Genomic DNA, 26,150 nt, shown 5'->3' on the forward strand with positions numbered 1-26,150 from the left:
ACCGCTGGTATCTGCAAGCTGAACATCTGGAAGGATAACTGCTAAGCTTCCTTGGTAAGTTCGGCTTCCACATGGCTTGGAAACCTTATCTACTCTACAGAGACTACGGGTTCAGGATTACATCTGCTGCCCCTACCCCTTGGCATAAGGCCTGATCAGTGTCATTGGTTTGAGAGAGAAAGTAATAATGTCACCATCCCGTTTTCTCCAAACTGAAGCACTGCAGACACAATTTATCCCAAATAACCAGAGTCCCACATTTATATGAGAGAAAGGAAAAAACTGCAATAATAGATTTTTCAAAGAAATAAGGCATAGTTTAAGAACAAACAAAAACAACCAAGTTTCCCAAGACATTTAAAATTAACTTAGTAGTTTCTTTCCTTTCCTTCCAAAGCGCAAAGGTCCACGACAGATGTACCCCAAATGATGCTATTTCATGAGCCTTGAAAAATCAAATTATTACCACTTTCATACTACTAGACAGACTGCATTCCAACAGCTCCTTGGGATCACTTAGCCAAACATCTCAGTCATCTGTGGCAGAAGTGAGCTCTAGGTTGTACCACCACCATCTGCCCCAGATCCCTCACAAGGTAGAACGCGCTTGCTAGATTCTTCCCTTGGGTTTATGACGTGCCCAGGAATGTTGAGCAGATGCCAGAGCAATTCTACTGGGTTTCCAAGCCCGCTTGAGAAAGTTAATCTTCGTTTTCATCAATTGCTAAATGTTCATTTGTTACTTTTATTTTGTTTAGAACATTAAGCAATTCTTAGAAAGTTTATCTATCTTATAACAATCTCTTCCTAACTCCACACGCTACTTTATTTTCAATCCTTGAATCTAAAGATTGAATGAAGCCAAGAGATCATCTAACCCAATACGAAGGACCAGTCAATTAATTCTTTAAAATCATCAGAAATTTGGAGATTAAAAACTATTCATTCATTTTAATTTCAGCTACCAATCATTTATTATATACTAGACCCTGTGCTAAGTACTAGGGGTATGTAAGTGCCAGGTAGATGGAGATAAATAATACATCTTCCTTGTCTTAAAAGTACTCCCAAGCTATATGGTTTAGCATTTACAAAGCATTTCCAAGTTTATTACGAGATCTACTTTTTACAACAATCTTCTAAGTTCGGTATTGCAATCCCCATTTTATAGGTGATGAAACTGAGGCTCACACAACTGCCAAGTAGAAGTAGTCAACTCAGACTAGTGTCTCCCGGCAACGGTTTCACTCTAGTTGCCCTCAGCCCTATAGCCAACACACACATCCTCAAAAATCTTTGAAAGTCAAGTTCATTTTTAGGCTCATTATTTTCCCATTGGCCTCTCCTCTCCAAGTGGAAATGTACTGGAAGAAATTGCAGCCCAAAGACCAACAAAGCAGAGTTACACTTTCACCTTTGTCTTGGGACAGCACAAATTCAGAGAAGAAAGACTGCTGCTCAGATGCTACCCTGTGGATCTCAATCATCTAAGCTACCCTAAAATTAAGTCTCTACAAGGCAAATTTCATCTCTAGCACAGTGCATTTGTTCTCTAATGTGCAAGATATATGACAGTGAAATTCCATAGACTGTACTGCCATAACTTTTTTCTTAAGTTTCTGTTACTAGCACTGCTGGATCAATAGAAAAAGAAAATTACAAAAGATCATGAACTCTTCTCCAGAAAGAATAACAACACATATTGCAGAGGGAAAGGGCTAGGGGTTCATATGCTCACATGTGCTTCCTGCTCCAACTTTCACAGCTCAGAATCCACTTAGCACATCTTTGGGTTTTGCCCAACCCCCTTACTTCTGTATCGTGGGACAACAGACCAAACCATAACTGCTCAAGCAAAGGCTCCTTGGGGATTTATAGGAACCAACACTAGGTGAAAAGTGATGCTCAGCTTGAGGTTGGCAACTTGAGGTTTCATGAAATGAAGTCAAGGGCTAGAATGGGCCAGGAAGTTCAGTCGATGGATTTTTTTTTTTTTTTTTTTTGGTCAGATAATAATGTACACTTAAGCTAGGGGAGGTTTTCCTCTGTCTCTTTCCTGGGAAAAAGTCAAGCATTATATCCAGGAGAAGTCGGAACAATGTAAAATCAGAGATGTTACGAAAAATTTGGCACCAAACAGAAAATAGTCTATTTTTAACACTATATAGAAAGATATATGATACAGATAAATAGATCTAATAAATTAATACACATCCAAATATAGCAAGGTTTCTAGATTTATTGTTGCCCCCATCACTATTCTGGTCACCCCTATTTGGACACACTCTACTGTTATCAACTTCCTTCTTAAATTATGGTGCTCAAAAAGGGACACAACTCTCCAATATGGTTTGATATGTAAAGTGTGCAATCAGGCTATCACCTCTCTTTAAATGGTTCAGTAAGTTCTCCCCCATCCCAACCCAGGACATATATCCTATAACCGTAGCAAAATGACTGTCCTTAGTACTTGGTGCTGATGTTCCTTTACCCAGACCTAGACATAAAGAAATGTGTTTTCATGGGCCTTTTCAGTAAAAGACTGGATTTTTTTTTTAAAAAGGAGAGTCTACTTGTAGTTGGAAGACAGAAATAAATGAACCACTGAGTTCCCTTCAAGCCCTTAAGAATAAAACAGTCCTGATAAAGGCAGGTTACTTTTTTCAAGGTAATTTTTCCAGCATTGTAAGAATGGCAAATACTTTATAAGAACATCTTAAATTTCTAGGATAAATGCCACACAATGGGTTGGACTCCAGTCTTTGCTTTCAAGCACAGGTACCTTAATGGAAGAAGAAAACTGACATTTATGTGATACCTGCAAAGTATATGCCAGGATCTGTAATGAACTTGCTCACATATGTCCTCTCATTTAAATTTAACATAAACGTATGTATTTGGATTTATTTTTATTTGGTGAGGAAACTGAGGCTCAGACGGGTTAAGTGACTCATACAAGATAGTATCTAGTTAAATGCCACAGACTGAATTTAAGTGTAGGTCACTCTAACACCAATACCCTTGCTAATTCCACAACGTGCTCCAGCCTTGAAAACTGGACATTGGGAGACTTCTGGTCTTGGCTACAACATGTAAAGAGCTTGGAAATTATCATTCTCATTCTCAACAACAAGATAATAGCTGAACCAACTGAAAATCAATGATTCTTCTTAGACCCATCAGGGAATTAAGGTCACAGGGCAAACTGCTACCCTGAAATCTGGAAAGAGAGGAAAATACAGAGAATCACAGCTGAGATCTGCTGGATCTCAGACACCTGCAGCAGACGCCACTGAAGCTATAAACTAGTCTAAACCCTTAAATGGTAACTCTGACAAACTGACAGAGGCTGAATGTGAACTAGCCTGAGAGTTGAAAATTCCTGGGTCCTCAGTTTTATGGGTCCCCCACATTCCCATGGGATTTACCTCAAGAAAACACCAAAGTTTTCATGGTTAAGATCTAAGAAAAATCTCCTTGTTTTTTCTGGCAGGGGTAGGGGGAAAGTAATAATTTAGAAATACACCATAAGCATTCTCCATAACAAATGCCTGTTCTCCAATGGACACAACTTTACCAAAGCCTAATATACCTAGAAGAGGGGCAATTAGACAACTCCAGTCCCTTCTAGCCTTCCTGTAACACCTAAAGGGAAAGAAAAAAAGGCCGAGAAAAACTTATGAGGGTTACAGCTCATGGACTTAAGTCTACTAACAGACTGATTAATCGTAATATTATAGGCCACTTTCACTACCCCCATACCTTCCCACCAGAAAGACACAGATCCTATTTAAGAAGGAGTTCTTAGAGAAACCCACCAAAAAGAGGTGAGAAAAAAATAAACAAAGACACTAGAGGAAACTAAAGCCTCTAGCATCTATAGATACAGCAAACAATAAATAGCCTAACTCCTAGTCACATTAACATAAAACTTCACACTAAACGTCTAATTACCTCAGCTCCTATTACCCAATATATCATATTCTGCTTTTAACAAACAATTACAAGCCATGAAAAAAGGCAAAAGAACAGTCTGAAGAAACAAAGCAATCATCATAACCACACTCAGATATGGCACAGATTATGGAAATATCAGACAGGGAATTTAAAATAACTATTATTAATATATAAAGGACTCTAATGGAATAAGTGGACAATATACAAGAACATATCGATAATGTAAGTACAGAGATAGAAATGCTAAGAAATATCGAAAGGAAATGCTAGCAATCAAAAACACAAACAGAAATGAAGTATGCTTTTCATGGGCTTATCAGCATACTTGAAACAAACAAGGTAAGAACCAGCGCTCTTAAAGAAATGTCAGTAGAAACTTCTCAAACCACAATAGGAAGATTAAAAAAAAAAAGAACAAACAAACAAAACACAGAAAAGAGTATCCAAGAACTGTGGGACAAATTCAAAAGGTGTATAATATGTGTAATTGCAATTCCAGAAAGAGAAGAGAGAGAGAAGAGAGCAAAAGAAATATTTGAGAGAATGATGTCCAAAATTTCACAAAATTCATGATAGATAACATCCACAGGTCCAAGAAGCTCAGAGAATAACAAGCAGGTTGAATACCAAAATACCTACTCTTAGGCATATCATATCCAAACTGTAGAAAACCAAAGACAAAGAGAAAATCTTCTAAGAAGCCAGAGGAAGAAAAAACCTTCTTATCTATAGAGGAACAAGGATAAGAATTACATTGAACATGTCATCAGAAATCATGCAAGGAAGAAGAGAGTAAATGAAATATTTTGCATTGAAAGAAAAAAAAAAAGACCTAGAATTCTATTTCCAGCAAAATTATCATCAAAAAGGAAAAGAGAAAGTCTTTCTCATACAAACAAGAATGGAAGAAATTTGTCACCAGTAGACCTGGTTTGCAAAAAAAAAAAATGTTAAAATATGTTTTTCAGGAAAAGTATATAAGCCAGAAAATCAGATCTACATGAAGAAAAGAAGAGCATCAGAGAAGGAATATATAAAGGTAAAATAAAACCTTTTCTTTTTTTAAAAATTGATATAATATATAACTTTGTTCAAAGTAATAACAGCAATAATGTGTTGGTGATTATAGCATATGGATAAGTAAAATGAATATTATAAGGTACCTGAACTACCAGTGAAACAATCTAGTGTAATTTGAATTTCAAAAAGAAGCGTATGCTAAGAGGAATGGAATCATACATAAATGTTCAGTTAAAGCCACAGAAGACAGGAAAAGAGAGGAAGATTAAAAGTAACCAAAACAAAGAATATGTGCAATAAACATTATGAATATTAATCCAATTACATCACTAATCACTTTAAATGTGAATAGTTTAAATACACAAAGTAAAAGATAGAGACTATCAGAGTAAATATAAAAATAAGACCCAACTATACATTGTCTACAGGTAGCACATCTTGAACATAAAGATACAGATAAAGGGATGAAGAAAGACTTATCATGCTAACGCTAAGTAGAACAAAAACTGGAATAGCGAAATTAATTTCAGACTAAGCACACTTTGGAAGAAGGAATATTATCAGGAATAAAAAAAGGGTGTTACAAAATGTTGAAGGGGTCAATTCTCCAAAAAGACATAATCCTTACACGTACAAACCCACAATTACAGTTGGAGACGTCAACACCCCTCTATCAGTAACTAATAAATCCATCAGGCAGAAAGTTAGCAAGGGCATAGTTGAACCAAATAGCATCATCAATCAACTAGATCTAATTGATATGTATAGGCTAATTCGTCCATCAACAGCAGAATGTACATTCTTCTCAAGCTCACTTGAAACATTCACCAAGATAGACCAGATACTTGGCCATAAAATACACCTTAAAAATTTAAAAGCACAGAAATCACACAAAGAACGTTCTTAGACCATAATGAATTTAAATTGCAAGTCAATACCAGAAAGATAACAAGACAATATCCAATCATTTGCAAATTAAACGACACATTTCTACACAACGCATGGGACAAAAAAGTCTTAAGAGAAATTTAAAAATATTTTCAACTAAATGAAAATGACCATACAACTTACTGAAATTGGTGTGATGTAGCAAAAGCAGTGCTTAGAGGGAAATTTGTAGCACTGAATGCTTATATTAGAAAAGGAAAAAAAGATCTCAAATCAATAATTTAAGATTTCACCAAATGAAACTAGAGAATTAACAGCAATATAAACCTAAAGCGAGCAGAAGAAAAAAATAATAAAAAATTAGAGCAGAATTCAGTGAAACTGAAAACAAAAATCAAGAGAGAAATCCATGAAACAAAAAGCTAGTTCTTTGAAAAGATAAATAAAATTTAAAAATACCTAGCCAGGCTAATCAAGAAAAAAAATGATAAGACACAATTTAGTAACATGAGAAATGAAAGAGGGGTCATTATTAATGATCATATGGATATTAAAAGGATAATACATGAATATTATGAACAACTATATGCCCCAAAACTTGATTAAATTGATAAAATGCACCACCAATTCCTTAAAAGACAAAACTATCAAAACTTACACAATGACAAACAGGTAATCTGAATTATCCTGTATTTATCAAAGAAACTGAATGATTAATTAATAAACTTCCAAAAGGAATGCAGGTCCAGATGGTTTCACAGGTGAATTCTTTCAAACATTTAAGGAAGAAAGAAGACCAATTGTCTACAATCTCTTCCAGAAAATAGAAGCAGAGAGAACATTTCCTAACTCATTCTATGAGGCCATCATTACCCTAATACCAAAACCAGATAAAGGCATTACAAGAAAGGAAAGCTACAGACCAAGATCTCTCATGAATATAAATGCAAAAATCCACAACAATATATTAGTGAATCAAATACAACAATGTATAAAAAGACTCATACACCATGACCCAGCGGGTTTTATTCCAGATATGCAAGTCTGGTTCAACCTTCAAAAATCAGGTAATGTAATCCATCATATTAATGGGCTATAAAGAAGAAAAATCAAATGATCGTATCAATAGGTACAGAAAAAGCATTTGCCAAAACCCAACACCATTCATGATAAAAACTCTCAGCAAACTAGGAATGGGGGGAACTTTCTCCACTTGATAAAGTATATCCACAAGAAACCTACAGCTAATATCATACTTAATGGTGAGAAACTAGAGGCTTGCTCCTTAACCTCAGATTGGGGAACAAGGCAAGGATGTCCCTCTCAGCACTTCTTTTTAACATTGTACTTCAAGTCCTACCTAATGCAATAAGACAAGATAAGGAAATGAAAGGTACACAGATTGGGAAGGAAAAAAATAAACTGCCTTTGTTCACAAATGACATGATTGCCTATATAGATTGTTACAAAGAATTGATATAAAACTCTCCTTGAACTAATAAGCGCATATAGCAAGGTTGCAGAATACAAAGTTAATATACACCAACAATGATTAACTGATATTTCAAATTGAAAACACAACACCATTTACATTAGCACCCCCAAAATGGAATACTTAGGTATAATTCTAATGAAATATATATAAGAATAAATGGAGAAATATTCCATGTTCATGAATAGAAAGGCTCAATATTATTAAGAATTCTTCCAAATGTGATGTATGCATTCAGTGGAATCCAAATAAAAATCCCTGCAAGTTATTTTGTGGATAACAATACTAAAGTTTATATGGAAAGGCAAAAGACCCAGAATAGACATCACAACACTGAAGAATAACAAAATCAGAGGACTGGGACACCCGGGTTCAAGAATTCCTACAAGATAATGGCTATAATTACCTGTGCTATACAGTATATCCTTGTTGTTTATTTTATACACAGCAGTTTATGTTATTATAATATAAATAACTTATAATGGAGTATAATCTGCAAAAAATACTGAATCGCTATGCTCTACACCTGAAACTAATACAATATTTAAATTTAAAAAAGAAGAACTATTAGACAATCAATAAATTGTTAATTATTGTTTTCTCAAAGTGACTGTACCTACAGTCAGATGTATGAAAAACACCGAGGCCAACATAAACTTTCAAAGAGGGAAAATAAATTCCTATAAAGTTACAGTAATCAAGACAGCATAATGGGACTTCCCTGGTGGTGCAGTGGTTAAGAATCCACCTGCCAATGCAGGGGACATGGGTTTGAGCCCTGGTCCGGGAAGATCCCACATGCCGTGGACCAACTAAGCCCGTGCGCCACAATTACTGAGCCTGCGCTCTGGAGCCCATGAGCCACAACTACTGAGCCCATGTGCCACAACTACTGAAACCTGCACGCCTACAGCCTCTGCTCCGCAACAAGGAGAAGCCACCGCAATGAGAAGCCCGCACCCCACAACAAAGAGTAGCCCCCACTCGCCGCAACAAGAGAAAGCCCGCATGCAGCAGCAAAGACCCAATGCAGCCCAAAATAAAATTAATTAATTATTTTTTTAAAAATTTAAAATAAAAAGAGCAGAAAACTGTAAAAAAAAAAAAAAGACAGCATAGTATTAGCAAAAGAATAAAGAAATAGATCAATGGAACAGAATACGGAGCCTAGAAATAGATTGACAGAAAGGAGAAAGCCAACTCAATGGAAAAAGTATAGTTTTCTCAACAAATAGCTCGGAAACAACTGGACACTTATATGCAAAGAAATAAATCGATACAGACCTTACACCTTTTATAAAAATAACTCAAAATGGACTGTAGACCTAAATATAAAATGCAAAACTATAAAACTTCTAGATGACAACATGGGAGAAGATCTTGATTACTTTGAGTTTAGCAATAAGGTTTTAGATACAACATCAAAAGTACAATCCATGAAATAAACAATTGATAAGTTGGACTTTATTAAAATTTAGAACATCTGTTTTGTTAAGAGAATGAAGAGACAAACATCTGCTAGGAGAATGGAAAAACAAGTCACAAACTGTGAGAAAATATTTGTAAAACATATCTGATAAAGGACTTGTATCTGAAATATATAAAGAACTGTTACAATTCAACAATAAGAAAACAAACAATTCAGTTAAAAATGGACAAAAAATCTGAACAGACATCTCACCAATGAAGATATGTAGATGGCAAATAAGCATAAGGAAATATGCTCAATATCTTATGTCATTAGGGAATTGCAAATTAAACCAACAACGAGATACCAACCACTACACAGCTATTAGGATGGCTAAAATTCATAACATTCACAATACCAAATGCTGACCAGGATGCAGCACAACACTGCTGGTGAGAATGCAAAGTAGTACGGCCACTTTAGAAGACAGTTTGGCAGTTTCTTACAAGTATAATTGCAATCCAGGAATTGTGCTCCTAGATATTTACCCAACTGAGTTGAAAACTTAAGTTCACACAAAAAGCTACACATGAATGTTTATAGAACCTTTATTTATAATAATCAACTAGAAGCAAGCAAGATATCCTTCAAAGGATAAGCAGTGCTATATCCATACAATGGAATACTATTTAGCAGTAAAAAGAAATAAGCTATCAAGCCACAAAGGGACTTGGAAGAACCTTAGATGTCTATTGCTAAGTAAAAGAAGCCAGTCTTAAAAGGCCGTATGCTGTATGATTCCAACTATTTGACATTCTGAGAAAGGCAAAACTATTGAGACGCTAGGAAGATCAGTGGTGACCAGGGATTTGGGGGCGGGGGGAGAGGGGAGGGGAAAGGGTGAATAGGTGAAGCACGGATATTTTTAGGGTGGTAAAACAGTTCTGCATGATATTCTAATGGAGGATACAAGATATAATGCATTTGTTAAAACCCACAGAACTGTGCGACACAGTAAATTTTAATGTAAACTATGGACTTCAGTTATTAATAATGTATCGATATTGGTTCATTCATTCCAAGAAATGTACCACACTAATGCTAATAATGTTAATAATAGAGGAAACTGTGTGCAGGGGAACGGGAGCAAATAGGACCTCTGTATTATCTGCTTGATTTTTGTTTAAATGTAAAACTGTTCTAAAATAAAGTCTCTTCATTGTTTTTAAATGAGAAAAACTGGACCTTGGAAATTAGTCCTTGATGGAACTAGTGACTAGAACCACTGAAAAGTGTTAACTCACTCCCTCTGCTCAATCTGCTTTGACATTTCTTTCATGAGTTAGGGAGTTTTAGCATACAAATAGACGCCATATGGCATCAGTGTAATTTTAATTGGAAAAACCACTGGAAAAAGTTAATGGACCAAAACACCCAAATAGGTAACACACTTCAATGTTATTTTTGAATACTGAATGATTTTTAAAAAAATCAACCACATAAAAATGCAAGTTTAGGTGGTAAGAAAAGCTCCCACATTGTTCACAGTAGTTCATATAGAAGATGCTAGAAGTTTTGCTCCAATTTCTGTTGGATTTTTCTGGAATTTTATGCTCCACATTAATTTAGATAGAATTGATGAAGCTTAGAAGTAAGTTGCTATTAAATAGAAACCATTGGTTGGTACAGTTCCATGACCAGGCTGTAAATGTATATAGTCTTGCTTTTTAAGTTTCACATGCTAGGCTACTAAATACAAGGTACATGAATTGGAAATAAAGAAATGAGTAAAAGACAAAATGAAGGAAACATTTTCAAGGGCTATTACTTGTATCATTTCATAGGTAGGTAGGTAGATAGATAGATAGGGATAGACAGGATGAATTTTCCCCTGAAGGCTATTCTATTACAGACCAGAGAAGACAATTAAAATGATTCACTCAACAGATCCTCAGAAATAGAAATGAATATCCACAGCTACTAGAAAATTTATGACTCTGCAACAGTTGACCACCCTTGCCCCATTAGCTCAATTAGTTCTCATTCTTTACCCTCCATTAGCTTTTCTGAAAAACCAGTTTGTTTTAAGCTTCTGTACATTCTGATTCATGTATTTGATCATTTTCCCTCTTCATATTTGTTGCTAGAAAGCATAAACCACATTTATCGTCTACCTCTATCAAGCACAGTAAACTTCATGTCATGCATTTTGTGCCATAGCTCTAATCCTGGCTCCATCTTACTTCCTACCTGTATTTTCCCCTTTGCCTAATTATTCCTATGTATTTTAGTTGCACTGTATCTTACTTTTATTATGTACACTTTTGCAGAGCGCTTTAAACTCTTTTCAGGAGAAGGTAGGATATAAATAAATAGGTAGGTAGATAAATAAGGAGAATGAGAAAAAGAGAAGCTATACCTATCACTTAAGACAAAATATCATTTCAACAATGTATTCTCACGAGTTTTAGTAGCAATGATAGAAATGTTTATATTCATAAATGCCAGACCCTTGTCAGGGACTCATTAAGCAGCCCCACACTGTCTTCCCTAGCAGTTGTCAGGGCTCGAGATTGAATCTGCATACATGATCCTTCCAAAATCTTTTATCTTTCTACCCTTTTATTATACCTTAAAATTTTGATCAAGTGTATATAACAATGTTGAAATTAGGTAGGCAGTAATAAGGATGGCTTCATCATGGCTCAGAATATGTCTGTTTTCACAATGGATTCCGGGACAAGCCACACTTGAGAAATCAGGAAAAGTGGCTAAACAGAAGAACGTAAGGGAATTCCAGATGATGACTTGTTTCTAATATTGATAAAACTTTAAGAACAATTTGTCTTGGAACTCATTTTACTGTGGACACACAGTAAACTAGTAGACTATTATGAGATAATCTTGTGGTCCAGCATTTTTCATGCTAGACCATACCTTGCCCTTCATCTTGGTGAGTTAGTTCTGTTATCAGACTTGAATTTTAGTCTTTTTTTCATTCTTCTGTCTCCCAGCCTTTCACTTAAAGAAGCCAATTCTTGGTTGATTAGGAAATAATCTTACATATTCAAGGTTCCCACGGCTAAAAAAATGACACCTACCAAAAGAGGCATCGGGGTCACATTCTTAAATCTGGTAGTTCACTCTTTACAACAGAAAGCCTGACAGTATCCAAGGAAGTAAAGTTCTATAGTTCCTCCCAGAATCCATAATTAAATAGTTTTTAAAAGCCCCCAGAGCTCTCCAAATCATTCCACTTAACTAAAATCTTTTTGCAAAAAAAAAAAAGTTCCTCTCCAAAGAGTTCATGGGACATGGATTGCTCCAAACGAACAGTAACAAGAAGAATGGCTTGTGTCTTAGCCAGACCAAAAAATCACTAAGACGTTCTAGGTTTGACTATTGTCTTCTCAACTTGTGAAATTTTCTTTTTGTAGTGTATGACCGTAATTCCATGAATCAGGGCTAAAGAGTTTCTTAACTCCCTACTATTAGTAACCATACTTTAGGAAAATAAAAATAGTCTTTTTAGGATATAATGAATGAAAGGTTCTGCTGCATAAAGAGGGAATGGCTTCATTTAAAGGTTTAAATGCAAACATTCTGGTAGTGCCTTTATCCAATAAAAACCTGTATTTCTTTTCAATATACCTTTAGGTATTGAAAAGAAAGAGCACAACTAGAGGATTTTTCTGTTGCTTTTAGGACAATTAATGTGCTCATTTCACACAGTCTTGCTCTTCTCTGCTCTTCTTTCCTCCTTTAACCACTTAGGCACTAAATGAGTAACTTAAGAAAAGTCAATTGTCAGTAGTTTATGCAACCACTGTTACTGGAGAGAGTTCTCTCTATAACCTATCATTAGGGATTTCCACAGCACTTTATATTTCTGCAAGTGCTTCACAGCCAAAGCTTTAGTGACTATAAAAGCAACAGACTCCTCTTCCCCTTGGTTAGTGGAAGATGCAGTCCCATCCTCCTTCCACTCACGCTAATGAGAAGTACCAGATCTGAGTTGGCTTAAAATTTATTCACACACACTGCCAAGGTCTTATGCATTCATACACTCTATAAGTACTCACTGAGAACTGTTTATAACAGGTTTTTTTTCACTTTTTACACGTAGAGAGTCAGGAGACTACTGTGTACTCTCTCATGAAAGATGAGATAGATCTGGGAAGAGTTCCCTTATGGCTTCTCCTGCTAAGCCATAACATGTTCTCTCAAGATATATGTCTGAACCAAATTTCAACTTCTTTGGGACCTAAATTATCACAGGCCCCTGACATTATGTGAAGTCAACAACATTAACCACTTGGTAGAAAACTATTTAAAGACCATTTGTGAGGCATCTTAGCTGTCTCATTAGATCGATTGCACTTGTATAAAATTATACTTTTTCCACTTAACATTTACTGAAGGTACACTATCTGCTAGACTGTGAGTAAAACAAGCAAACAACATGCTCCTTATGCCCTAGAGGCTTGCAATAGCCAGCTGTGATAAAATACTGATGGTCTATTTTCTTTGAAAAGCATAGAATACCTTATAGATATGAAAGTACCTTTTGTTCTGAGAATGTTATAGCTTAAATATACATAGAATACATGGCAACACGATCACCATAAGTGAAGTGTTTCATGTCCTTTCGGAATTTTAACATTTGTGTTCTCATTTAATTCTCCTCCTTCTCTATCACAGGAAGTGAATGTGCATGTGCGAGCGTGTGTCTGTGTGCGTGCATGCCCACACACGTGTATGCAAAAAGCAGTGAAGGGAAATATTACTATCCCAGTTTCACAGATGAGATAACTGAAACTAAGACTGGCTGTAAGTCATATAGCTATGTGGCAGTTGGTGGCAGCGACAAAACACAGAACTCCTGACTGTACAATGATTTTTCCATTATGTTTATCTCCTTCCAAGGAAAATATTGTACAGCACTTAAAGATTAGCTTTACGTGTAGTAAGAACTAGCATCTATGGAGCATTTACCTCTGCCAGGCAGTGTTTCAAGTGCTTTATGTGAATTAATTCATGTATTATCAACCCCCACTATGAGATGAGTATACTATTGTCTCTATTGTACAAATAAGAAAAATGAGGCACAGAGAGGTTAAGTAACTTGCCAAAGGTTATATAGTCAGTATGCAGAAGACCCAAGACTTGAATTCAAGCAATCTAACTCCAGAGCTTACCCACTAAAACACTACACAATAATTCCTTGAGGTATGAGGAGACTGATTTTCTTTTTTTCCTCTTGGTTCAACTCTAAAAGAAAAAATATTTCGGCTGTTTGGCTATACTGGGTTTTTACAAGACATCTCAGGAAAATAACTTCAAAATTTGGGTAGGATTTGAGGAACAAGGCAAAAGCCTGAATGATTCTAACTACCTACGAAGAACAATAATTGCCCAGAAGTACATAGTCTGCAGCGCCTTATAGCCATAATGAAATGGAAATTATAAGAAAATAAGAGAAAGAGGTCAATACTGTGCATTTCCTTGGGATTATTGATATGGGTATGAAATCTCAGAGCTCTCAGCTCTAATCATAAAACTATGGTATTTAATTGAAAAGCTAGCCCTTGCAAAAAGGCCAGGCCCTCCCTTGAGCCACAGTTCCTTCAAAGTGCTACTGGCAGAGACAGGATTCAAGGGCCAGGATCTTGACAGTTTCCTGGGACTCAGTCTCCTGCGGGGCACGCCAGCTTAGGAAACACAAGGGAGGTGAAGGCTGGCTTGATTAACTCAGTGGGAGAGAGCTGCTCGGGCGTACTCAGTGGGCTCTGGCAGCGGCCAAAGACCTGGCAGGAAGGTCAGTATCACCACAGTGACTTCAGCCGAATTCAGTGGCAGGGAGGGAAGGCATGGAATGCCAGCAAAGGTCAACCATGTGGCTTTCCCCTGAGCTTGTCAAAAGAAGGGAATATTTCACTTTTAGCAAACTGCTATTATAGTCTATAAACTTTATAAAATGATTTTTGCCTCCACATTAGAACTGAATCACGTTGTGTGAGCATCTGGTATGAGTCTATGTGAAAGAATGGGATGGGAGGAGGGGTGGATCTATAGAATTAAGGTTAGAACCTGACAAAAGAAGTCAGCCGGTAGGAAAAATTGCGTCCCTAAAGACGTCCCTGGTGAAGCTGGGCATGGTAGTCTCTGTTTCCCTCAGGTTCTCATAAGACCATCAAGGCACTGAAGCAACCACTATGATTTGCAACTATGACTTGACTACCGGAGGGTTTGATAAATGCTGGATGCTTCTCAAAAAGTCAAAAAATGTTTATGTGCAAAAAGGGAAGTGCTTCGCAACTTACTAAGCATCAAGTACCTAAAGTATTCTTCCTCCAGGAAGAACTTGAGAGTAAGTGAAGGAGACTCCATGGACGTTCTCGTCAATCACTTTTCTTCCTTCTAGCAATAGATGTTTGATAATCTCTTTTTGACATTGCCTTCCTTTTGTTTAATAAGAAAATTATTGTTATATATCCAAAAATACAGTGTGAACATATCTGAGCGCTGCCTATGATTTCTCTCCTCCTCCATACCTCTTCCTCTCCACCTTTTTTTCTGGATGAAGAACCAGTTCTAGTGACATCTAGAATGGTGAGATGCAGTAGAAAAAACCACTACAGTATCAGTATGATCTATGAAGCAGGTCATCTAATCTCTCTAGGCTTGAATAAATTACTAATTGGTACCTATTTGCACGAAACCAGCTAAATTCTGAGGCTACCTGAATTCTGGTCTGTAGCAGTTATTGAGGGCTTCAGCAACTATCTGAAGAGCCTAAAACCCTAGAGCAAATTCAAAGAAATGAGTTAGGGAAACATCTCTTTTGTTAAAAACTCAATTGTATTTGTTTTTAAAGGGGACATTTCTCAAGACCTATGAAGGACATGCAGCTTTTCCTTGTAGCAAATGCTGAAGGCCATGCATGCAAGAGCAGACCACCCCGCTTCCACAGAAGCGTGACATCACCAGCCACAAGGGCTGTCTGTATTGTACTGTTGAACAATCATATGTGACGTTAATGACTACGGACCAGGTGACCTAATGGAATCTGACCTTCCAAACAATCTTGAACAGCTGATTATTTTAACAAAATGTGGAAATGGGTTTAACAGGAAGTTATAAAAATGGAGAGCCAGTGACTGAAATAATCCTAGAATTACAACCCGGAAGAAGAGAGGGTGCGGTCAGAAAGACAAGCAGCCTCTCCCACAAACATAAGTGCTTGAGTCAGCTTCCCATTTTGAATTGTCTGAGTACCTCTGGCAACCATCATATACAATATATTAAAACCAATGAGAGAACGCCAGGTCGTGAGCTAGAAAATCAGAAGCAAGCCACTCAGTGCTACCTTGGTTACTTGTAGCATCAGACATGGACGACTTTGGCTTCCATTTGTCCCTGAGCTTCTAACAAACTGCAGGTCTTCATCTGAAGAAGACCCGAGCTCATGATTTTAGAAGTCTCTTTGGAAAACCTCTGGCAGGCTTTGCCACTCCCTCCCCATAGCTATTCCAGATAAGGGGGCGGCTGAGCAGAGGCCCCTCCTCATAGCAGGATGCTTTTCTTTCATCTTCTAGGAGTTTCACCCTCAATAGGTCACAATGAATTTCCTTCCCTTTAACCCTTCCATTCCTAAACCTCCACAAACTCAACCTAAAGTTTAAACCTGGGAGGGAATGGGGGAAGGATTGAATCAACGGAAGATAGTTCCATGGGGTAGATGGACAGGGGACAATATCAACAATTTCAAGGCTCAATCCCTGTTAAGGAAACATCTGTGCGAAAGGAAATCCAGCTGTTGGCCAGGCAGCCCCATTTATGTCTGCTTCTGGTACACTGACATTTTCTGGGTTCAAAGAAAACAGCGCCTAAATTATTAAAAGGCCTGGGCACTATTTTAAAATAATGCTTGGAGTGATCTGATGTCTAAAGTGGCTTCCTGCCAGAAGGACCTTTGCCACAGTGCTACATTCAAGAGAGCTTATTTTATTTTTTTAACATCTTTATTGGAGTATAATTGCTGTACAATGGTGTGTTAGTTTCTGCTATATAACAAAGTGAATCAGCTATATGCATACGTATATCCCCATATCTCCTCCCTCTTGTGTCTCCCTCCCACCCTCCCTATCCCACCCCCCTAGGTGGTCACAAAGCACCGAGCTGATCTCCCCGTGCTCTGCGGCTGCTTCCCACTAGCTGTCTAGTTTACGCTTGGTAGTGTACATACGTCCATGCCACTCTCTCGCTTTGTCCCAGTTTACCCTTCCCCCTCCCCATGTCCTCAAGTCTATTAAGAGAGCTTATTTTAAACGGGCATTTGAAAACTGGTCCATTGCTGTAATTTGGCAACGTGCCTGGAAAGAGCTGATTTTGAGATTGGGCATTTTAAAGAAAATCTCTAAAATATGGACTACAGTCGCTTTCCCTAATGAGGCCTTGTGATCCTGTTGCTTAGCACTTTCCTTAGACATGCCTAGGGGTCCCCTGTGCAGGCCTGGGGGCAGTCCCGATGCCTGTGCAAAGGAAGACACAGCACAATTGCATTGTGTCCTCTGCTGACCTAACTGGCCTCAACTGAACTATAAATTCCAGCTCACGGGGTCTAGAACAGTGGAGCTGACAGCATTGAAAATTCTCTCTGTTTTAAGAAAGAAAGTTGAGGGGAAACCCCTAAAACATTATTGTTCCAGTTTGAGCTATGTGACACAAAAGGACGAATTAAAATTCAATTTTGTCATTTTCTGAAATCTGCCTGTGGAAGTCATTAAGGTCAATGCCTCTGGCCCAGAATGACTGAAACCAAAGTAGAGAAGTGAATTGTTTTCTAGTCTTCCTTAGGCTCTAAATTCTCTGGGCAGCGAAGGGGGAAGGAAATATCAGTGCTGTGTGGTCCTGGCATACCATGACATCAATGGTCATTGGAATATTAACGTGAATGATGTTCAAATTGCCCCTGCGATAGACCCATAATGAGGCTGCCCCATTCCTGTGCTATATCTTTAAGCTTTTTAGAACTGTTTGGACCTGCGCTTTTACTCCAGAACAAGTTCCCAGTACTCATATGCTGACAAAATATAACATATGCCTCTTTTCCTTGTGCCCCTTTCCTCCTCCTCTATTGAATTTTCAGTCTTCTATGTGCCTCTCAAAAACACCAAGTGGAAGTCAATAAATGTGGCCACAAAAGGAGAAAACAAAAGTCTATCTGCCATTTCTCAATGCTTGTTAGAGTAAAACAATATACAGTACTTTTTTTTTTTTTAAGCTGAGGGGTTTTGTGAGTCAGCTCATACACACACTGGCTTGCCAACTTGTTCCCACAAAATGAGTCAGGCCAGATCAGAATGTTAATTTATCTGAGCAGACATCTGTCAGTATCGATGATCAAGAAAGGTGCTGGTATGTTCCGCCAGCACAAACCAACACCGAGAAAGGTATGCTGCTGACAGCAACCTGGTGAAAAGAGTCACCATGACTGGTCCCAACCTAGCTGAAATTGTGTCTCTGTCATCAGCTCATTTTGACTGATGCTATCATCATACCCTGTCCCCCGTAAACGCCATGTGTCCTTTTTTCTTTAAATAAAAATGAAAGTTCTTTCTGTTTCAAGAATGCCATGACAACCCTGGAGCCAGGGCCGATATTGACAATCCAGGTTGAGTATCATTGGTTAACATGATGTCGGCAGACTGGTTCTATAATGGTGACTAAATGAGAGTATTTTATTTAACAACAACAATAAAAATGACAACAGTAACAACAACTAATAGCTGCTGAGCACAGCCATTTGAACCAGGCAGTGTTCGAAACCCTTTACATTTATTCATTTTAATCCTCACAACCACCTTACGAGATGGGTATTATTATTATGATTCCCACTTTATAACATGAGAAAAGTGAGGCTCAGAGAGAAGTAAGTTGCCCAAGGCCACACAGCTAGTAAGTGGTGCACAGGTGGAATTCAGAGTGAGATCTGTCTGGTTCCAAAGTTCTTAAGCACCTCTCTCTAATGCCCAATATGGAAGACTAGAGTCTCCTTGGAGAAGGAGAGGAGAAGGTAGCTTGAAACGGCATATTCACTATTACTGAAATTTCAAACCACATAAAAAGAGAGCATGAGATTTTTATTTTTATTCTGTGGATTTTTTTTTTATAGAAACAGAGGGAGTTAATTGGCTGGAGGATGCTGGAAGACTGGCTTCTAGGAAACCTCACTAGGTCCAGAGTTGAGTACTTCTCAACTACATACTTCTCTCAGGTGTAGATTCACATCAACCAAGCTCACAAAGGGCTATGTTTAAAAATTTTTAATTCCCAAGGTTTGGAGACTCAAAACTCAGTCTCGACCATGTCCAAGATTAATTGAACGCATAACATCAAACCCTCCAAAGACTGCTGAATCAAAGCTAAATGCCAATGTATAAATTAATAATGATAAATATAATTTTACAAAGTGACAGATCCTCACTAATCTCCCTACTGGTAAATAACATGGGAAGCCAAATTATCATCTAAGACTTGCTTAATAGACATAGAATCGGGGGGACAAGGGGAAGATGGCGGAAGAGTAAGACACGGAGATCACCTTCCACCCCACAGATACACCAGAAATACCTCTACACGTGGAACAACTCCTACAGAACACCTACTGAACGCTGGCAGAAGACCTCAGACCTCCAAAAAGGCAAGAAACCCCCACGTACCTGGGTAGGGCAAAAGAAAAAAGAATAAACAGAGACAAAAGAATACGGACGAGACCTGCACCAGTGGGAGGGAGCTGTGAAGGAGGAAAGGTTTCCACACACTAGGAAGGCCCTTCGCGGGCGGAGATGGCGGGTGGCGGAGGGGGCAGCTTCGGAGCCGCGGAGGAGAGCACGGCAACAGGGGTGCGAAGGGCAAAGCGGAGAAATTCCCGCACAGAGGATCAGGGCCGACCAGCACTCACCAGGCCGAGAGGCTTGTCTACTCACCCGCTGGGGCGGGCGGGGCTGGGAGCTGAGGCTCGGGCTTCGGTCGGAGCGCAGGGAGAGGACTGGGGTTGGCGGCGTGAACACAGCCTGAAGGGGACCAGTGCACCACGGCTAGCCGGGAGGGAGTCCGGGGAAAAGACTGGAGCTGACGAAGAGGCAAGAGACTTTTTCTTGCCTCTTTGTTTCCTGGTACACGAGGAGAGGGGATTAAGAGCGCTGCTTAAAGGAGCTCCAGAGGAGGGCGCGAGCCGCAGCTAAAAGCACGGACCCCAGAAACGGGCATGAGACGCTAAGGCTGCTGCTGCCGCCACCAAGAAGCCTGTGTGCGAGCGCAGGTCACTCTCCACACCCCCCTTCCGGGAGCCTGTGCAGCCCGCCACTGCCAGGGTCCCGGGATCCAGGGACAACTCACCCGGGAGGACGCACGGCGCGCCTCAGGCTGGTGCAACGTCACGCCGGCCTCTGCCGCCGCAGGCCCGCCCCGCACTCCGTGCCCCTCCCTCCCCCCGGCCTGAGTGAGCCAGAGCCCACGAATCAGCTGCTCCTTTAACCCCATCCTGTCTGAGCAAAGAACAGACGCCCTCCTGCGACCTACATGCAGAGGCGGGGCCAAATCCAAAGCTGAGAACCTGGGAGCTGTGCGAACAAAGAAGAGAAAGGGAAATCTCTCCCAGCAGCCTCAGGAGCAGCGGATTAAAGCTCCACAATCAACTTGATGTACCCTGCATCTGTGGAATACATGAATAGACAACGAATCATCCCAAACTGAGGAGGTCGACTTTGAGAGCAAGATTTATTATTTTTTCCCCTTTTCCTCTTTTTGTGAGTATGTATGTGTATGCTTCTGTGTGACATTTTGCCTGTATAGCTTTGCTTCCACCATTTGTCCTAGGGTTCTGTCAGTTTCTTTTATTTTTTCTTTAAAAAAAACTTTTTTTCTTAATAATTAGTTTTTATTTTATTTTATGTTATTTTATTTTATCTTCTTTCTTTTTCTTACTTTCCTTCCTTCCCTCCTTCCTCCCTTGTTTCTTTCTTTCTTTCTTTCCTTCCTTTCTTTCTTCCTTTCTTTCTTTCTTTCTGAGGCGTGTGGATGAAAGGCTCTTGCTGCTGCAGCCAGGAGTCAGTGCTGTGCCTCTGAGGTGGGAGAGCCAACTTCAGGACACTGGTCCACAAGAGACCTCCCAGCTCCACATAATATCAAACGGCGAAAATCTCCCACAGACCTCCATCTCAACACCAACACCCAGCTTCACTCAACGACCAGCAAGCTACAGTGCTGGACACCCTATGCCAAACAACTAGCAAGACAGGAACACAGCACCACCCATTAGCAGAGAGGCTGCCTAAAATCATAATAAGTCCACAGACACGCCAAAGCACACCACCAGACGTGGAACTGCCCACCAGAAAGACAAGATCCAGGCCCATCCACCAGAACACAGGCACTAGTCCCCTACACCTGGAAGCCTACACAACCCACTGAAACAACATTAGCCACTGTGGGCAGACGCCAAAAACAACGGGAACTACGAACCTGCAGCCTGCAAAAAGGAGACCCCAAACACAGTAAGATAAGCAAAATGAGAAGACAGAGAAACACACAGCAGATGAAGGAGCAAGATAAAAACGTACCAGATCTAACAAATGAAGAGGAAATAGGCAGTCTACCTGAGAAAGAATTCAGAATAATGATAGTAAAGATGATCCAAAATCTTGGAAATAGAACAGACAAAATGCAAGAAACATTTAACAAGGACCTAGAAGAACTAAAGATGAAACAAGCAACGATAAACAACACAAGAAATGAAATTAAAAATACTCTAGGTGGGATCAATAGCAGAATAACTGAGGCAGAAGAACGGATAAGTGACCTGGAAGAGAAAATACTGGAAATAACTACTGCAGGGCAGAAAAAAAAAAAAAGAATGAAAAGAACTGAGGACAGTCTCAGAGACCTCTGGGACAGCATTAAACGCACCAACATTCGAATTATAGGGGTTCCAGAGAGGAAGAGAAAAAGAAAGGGACTGAGAAGATATTTGAAGAGATTGTAGTTGAAAACTTCCCTAATATGGGAGAGGAAATAGTTAATCAAGTCCAGGAAGCACAGAGAGTCCCATACAGGATAAACCCAAGGAGAAATACGCCAAGACACATATTAATCAAACTGTCAAAAATTAAATACAAAGAAAACATATTAAAAGCAGCAAGGGAAAAACAACAAATAACACACAAGGGAATCCCCTAAGGTTAACAGCTGATCTTTCAGCAGAAACTCTGCAAGCCAGAAGGGACTGGCAGGACATATTGAAAGTGATGAAGGAGAGAAACCTGCAACCAAGATTACTCTACCCAGCAAGGATCTCATTCAGATTTGATGCAGAAATTAAAACCTTTACAGACAAGCAAAGGCTGAGAGAGATCAGCACCACCAAACCAGCTTTACAACAACTGCTAAAGGAACTTCTCTAGGCAAGAAACACAAGAGGAGGAAAAGACATACAATAACAAACCCAAAACAATTAAGAAAATGGGAATAGGAACATACATATCGATAATTACCTTAAATGTAAATGGACTAAATGCTCCCACCAAAAGACACAGATTGGCTGACTGGATACAAAAACAAGACCCATGTATATGCTCTCTACAAGTGACCCACTTCAGACCTAGAGACACATACAGACTGAAAGTAAGGGGTTGGAAAAGGATATTCCATGCAAATGGAAACCAAAAGAAAGCTGGAGTAGCAATTCTCATATCAGACAAAATGGACTTTAAAATAAAGACTATTAGAAGAGACAAAGAAGGACACTACATAATGATCAAGGGATCGATCCGAGAAGAAGATATAACAATTGTAAATATTTATGCACCCAACATAGGAGCACCTCAATACATAATGCAACTGCTAACAGCCATAAAAGGGGAAATCGACAGTAACACAATCATAGTACGGGACGTTAATCCCCACTTTCACCAATGGACACATCATTCAAACTGAAAATAAATGAGGAAACACAAGCTTTAAATGATACACTAAACAAGATGGACTTAATTGATATTTATAGGACATTCCATCCAAAAACAACAGAATACACATTTTTCTGAAGTGCTCATGGAAAATTCTCCAGGATAGATCATATCTTGGGTCACAAATCAAGCCTTGGTAAATTTAAGAAAATTGAAATTGTATGAAGTATCTTTTCCGACCACAACGCTATGAGACTAGATATCAATTACAGGAAAAGTTCTGTAAAAATTACAAACACATGGAGGCTAAACAATACACTACTAATAACGAAGTGGTCATTGAAGAAATCAAAGAGGAAATCAAAAATTACCTAGAAACAAATGACAATGGAGACACGACGACCCAAAACCCATGGGATGCAGCAAAAGCAGTTGTAAGATGGAGGTTTAGAGCAATACAACCCTACCTTAAGAAACAGGAAACATCTCGAATAAACAACCTAACCTTGCACCTAAAGCAATTAGAGAAAGAAGAACAAAAAAACCCCAAAGTTAGCAGAAGGAAAGAAATCATAAAGATCAGATCAGAAATAAATGAAAAAGAAATGAAGGAAACTATAGCAAAGATCAATAAAACTAAAAGCTGGTTCTTTGAGAAGCTCAACAAAATTGATAAACCATTAGCCAGACTCATCAAGAAAAAAAGGGAGAAGACTCAAATCAATAGAATGAGAAATGAAAAAGGAGAAGTAACAACGGACACTGAAGAAATACAAAGGATCATGAGAGATTACTACAAGCAACTCTATGCCAATAAAACGGACAACCTGGAAGAAATGGACAAATTCTTAGAAATGCACAACCTGCCAAGACTGAATCAGGAAGAAATAGAAAATGTGAACAAACCAATCACAGGCACTGAAATTGAAACTGTGATTAAAAATCTTCCAACAAACAAAAGCACAGGACCAGACGGCTTCACAGGCGAATTCATCAAACATTTAGAGAAGAGCTAACACCTATCTTTCTCAAACTCTTCCAAAATATAGCAGAGGGAGGAACACTCCCAAATTCCTTCTACGAAGCCACCATCACCTTGATACCAAAACCAGACAAGGATGTCACAAAGAAAGAAAACTACAGGCCAATATCACTGATGAACATAGATGCAAAAATCCTCAACAAAATACTAGCAAACAGAATCCAACAGCACATTAAAAGGATCATACACCATGATCAAGCGGGGTTTATTCCAGGCATGCAAGGATTCTTCAATATATGCAAATCAATCAACGTGATATACCATATTAACAAATTGAAGGAGAAAAACCAGATGATCATCTCAATAGATGCAGAGAAAGCTTTCGACAAAATTCAACACCCATTTATGATAAAAACCCTCCAGAAAGTAGGCATAGAGGGAACTTTCCTCAACATAATAAAGCCCATATGACAAACACACAGCCAACATCGTCCTCAATGGTGAAAAACTGAAAGCATTTCCACAAAGATCAGGAACAAGACAAGGTTGCCCACTCTCACCACTCTTATTCAACACAGTTTTGGAAGTTTTAGCCACAGCAATCAGTGAAGAAAATGAAATAAAAGGAATCCAAATCGAAAAAGAAGAAGTAAAGCTGTCACTGTTTGCAAATGACATGATGCTATACATAGAGAATCCTAAAGATGCTACCAGAAAACTACTAGAGCTAATCAATGAATTTGGTAAAGTAGCAGGATACAAAATTAATGCACAGAAATCTCTGGCATTCCTATACACTAATGATGAAAAATCTGAAAGTGAAATCAAGAAAACACTCCCATTTACCATTGCAACAAAAAGAATGAAATAGCTAGGAATAAACCTACCTAAGGAGACAAAAGACCTCTATGCAGAAAATTATAAGACACTGATGAAAGAAATTAAAGATGATACAAATAGATGGAGAGATATACCATGTTCGTGGATTGGAAGAATCGACATTGTGAAAATGACTCTACTACCCAAAGCAATCTACAGATTCAATGCAATCCCTATCAAACTGCCGCTGGCATTTTTCACAGAACTAGAACAAAAAATTTCACAATTTGTATGGAAACACAAAAGACCCCGAATAGCCAAAGCAATCTTGAGAACAAAAAACGTAGGGGGAGGAATCAGGCTCCCTGACTTCAGACTATAGTACAAAGCTACAGTTATCAAGACAGTATGGTACTGGCACAAAAAACAGAAATATAGATCAATGGAACCGTACAGAAAGCCCAGAGATAAACCCACGCACATATGGTCACCTTATCTTTGATAAAGGAGGCAGGAATGTACAGTGGAGAAAGGACAGCCTCTTCAATAAGTGGTGCTGGTAAAACTGGACAGGTACATGTAAAAGTATGAGATTAGATCACTCCCTAACACCATACACAAAAATAAGCTCAAAATGGATTAAAGACCTAAATGTAAGGCCAGAAACTATCAAACTCTTAGAGGAAAACATAGGCAGAACACTCTATGTCATAAATCACAGCTAGAATTTTTTTGACCCACCTCCTAGAGAAATGGAAATAAAAACAAAAATAAGCAAATGGGACCTAATGAAACTTCAAAGCTTTTGCACAGCAGAGGAAACCATAAACAAGACCAAAAGACAGCCCTCAGAATGGGAGAAAATATTTGCAAATGAAGCAACTGACAAAGGATTAATCTCTAAAATTTATAAGCAGCTCATGCAGCCTAATAAGAAAAAAACCAACAACCCAGTCCAAAAATGGGCAGAGGACCTAAATAGACATTTCTCCAAAGAAGATATCCATATTTCCAACAAACACATGAAAGAATGCTCAACATCATTAATCATTAGAGAAATGCAATGCAAAACTACAATGAGATATCATCTCACACCGGTCAGAATGGCCATCATCAAAAAATCTAGAAACAATAAATGCTGGAGAGGGTGTGGAGAAAAGGGAACACTCTTGCACTGCTGGTGGGAATGTGAATTGGTACAGCCACTATGGATAACAGTATGGAGGTTCCTTAAAAAACTACAAATAGAACTACCATATGACCCAGCAATCCCACTACTGGGCATATACCCTGAGAAAACCATAATTCACAAAAAGTCATGTACCAAAATGTTCATTGCAGCTCTATTTGCAATAGCCCAGAAATGGAAACAACCTAAGTGTTCAGCATGGGATGAATGGATAAAGAAGATGTGGCACATATATACAATGGAATATTACTCAGCCATAAAAAGAAACGAAATTGAGGTTTTTTGTAGTGAGGTGGGTGGACCTAGAGTCTGTCATACAGAGTGAAGTCAGTCAGAAAGAGAAAAACAAATACTGTATGCTAACACATATATATGGAATCTAAAAAATAAAAGAAAATGGTCACGAAGAACCTAGGGGCAAGACGGGA

At 38.6% G+C, this 26,150-nt stretch overlaps 1 protein-coding gene across 4 annotated transcripts in view; it reads right to left on the bottom strand.

Annotated features, from left to right (window-relative positions):
- The window catches only part of GPC3 (glypican 3), a 446,037-nt gene that overhangs the window by 220,280 nt on the left and 199,607 nt on the right, over positions 1-26,150 (bottom strand). The window lies entirely within an intron of this gene.

The sequence above is a fragment of the Phocoena phocoena genome, chromosome X, assembly GCF_963924675.1.
Source record: "Phocoena phocoena chromosome X, mPhoPho1.1, whole genome shotgun sequence".
Lineage (NCBI taxonomy): Eukaryota > Metazoa > Chordata > Mammalia > Artiodactyla > Phocoenidae > Phocoena > Phocoena phocoena.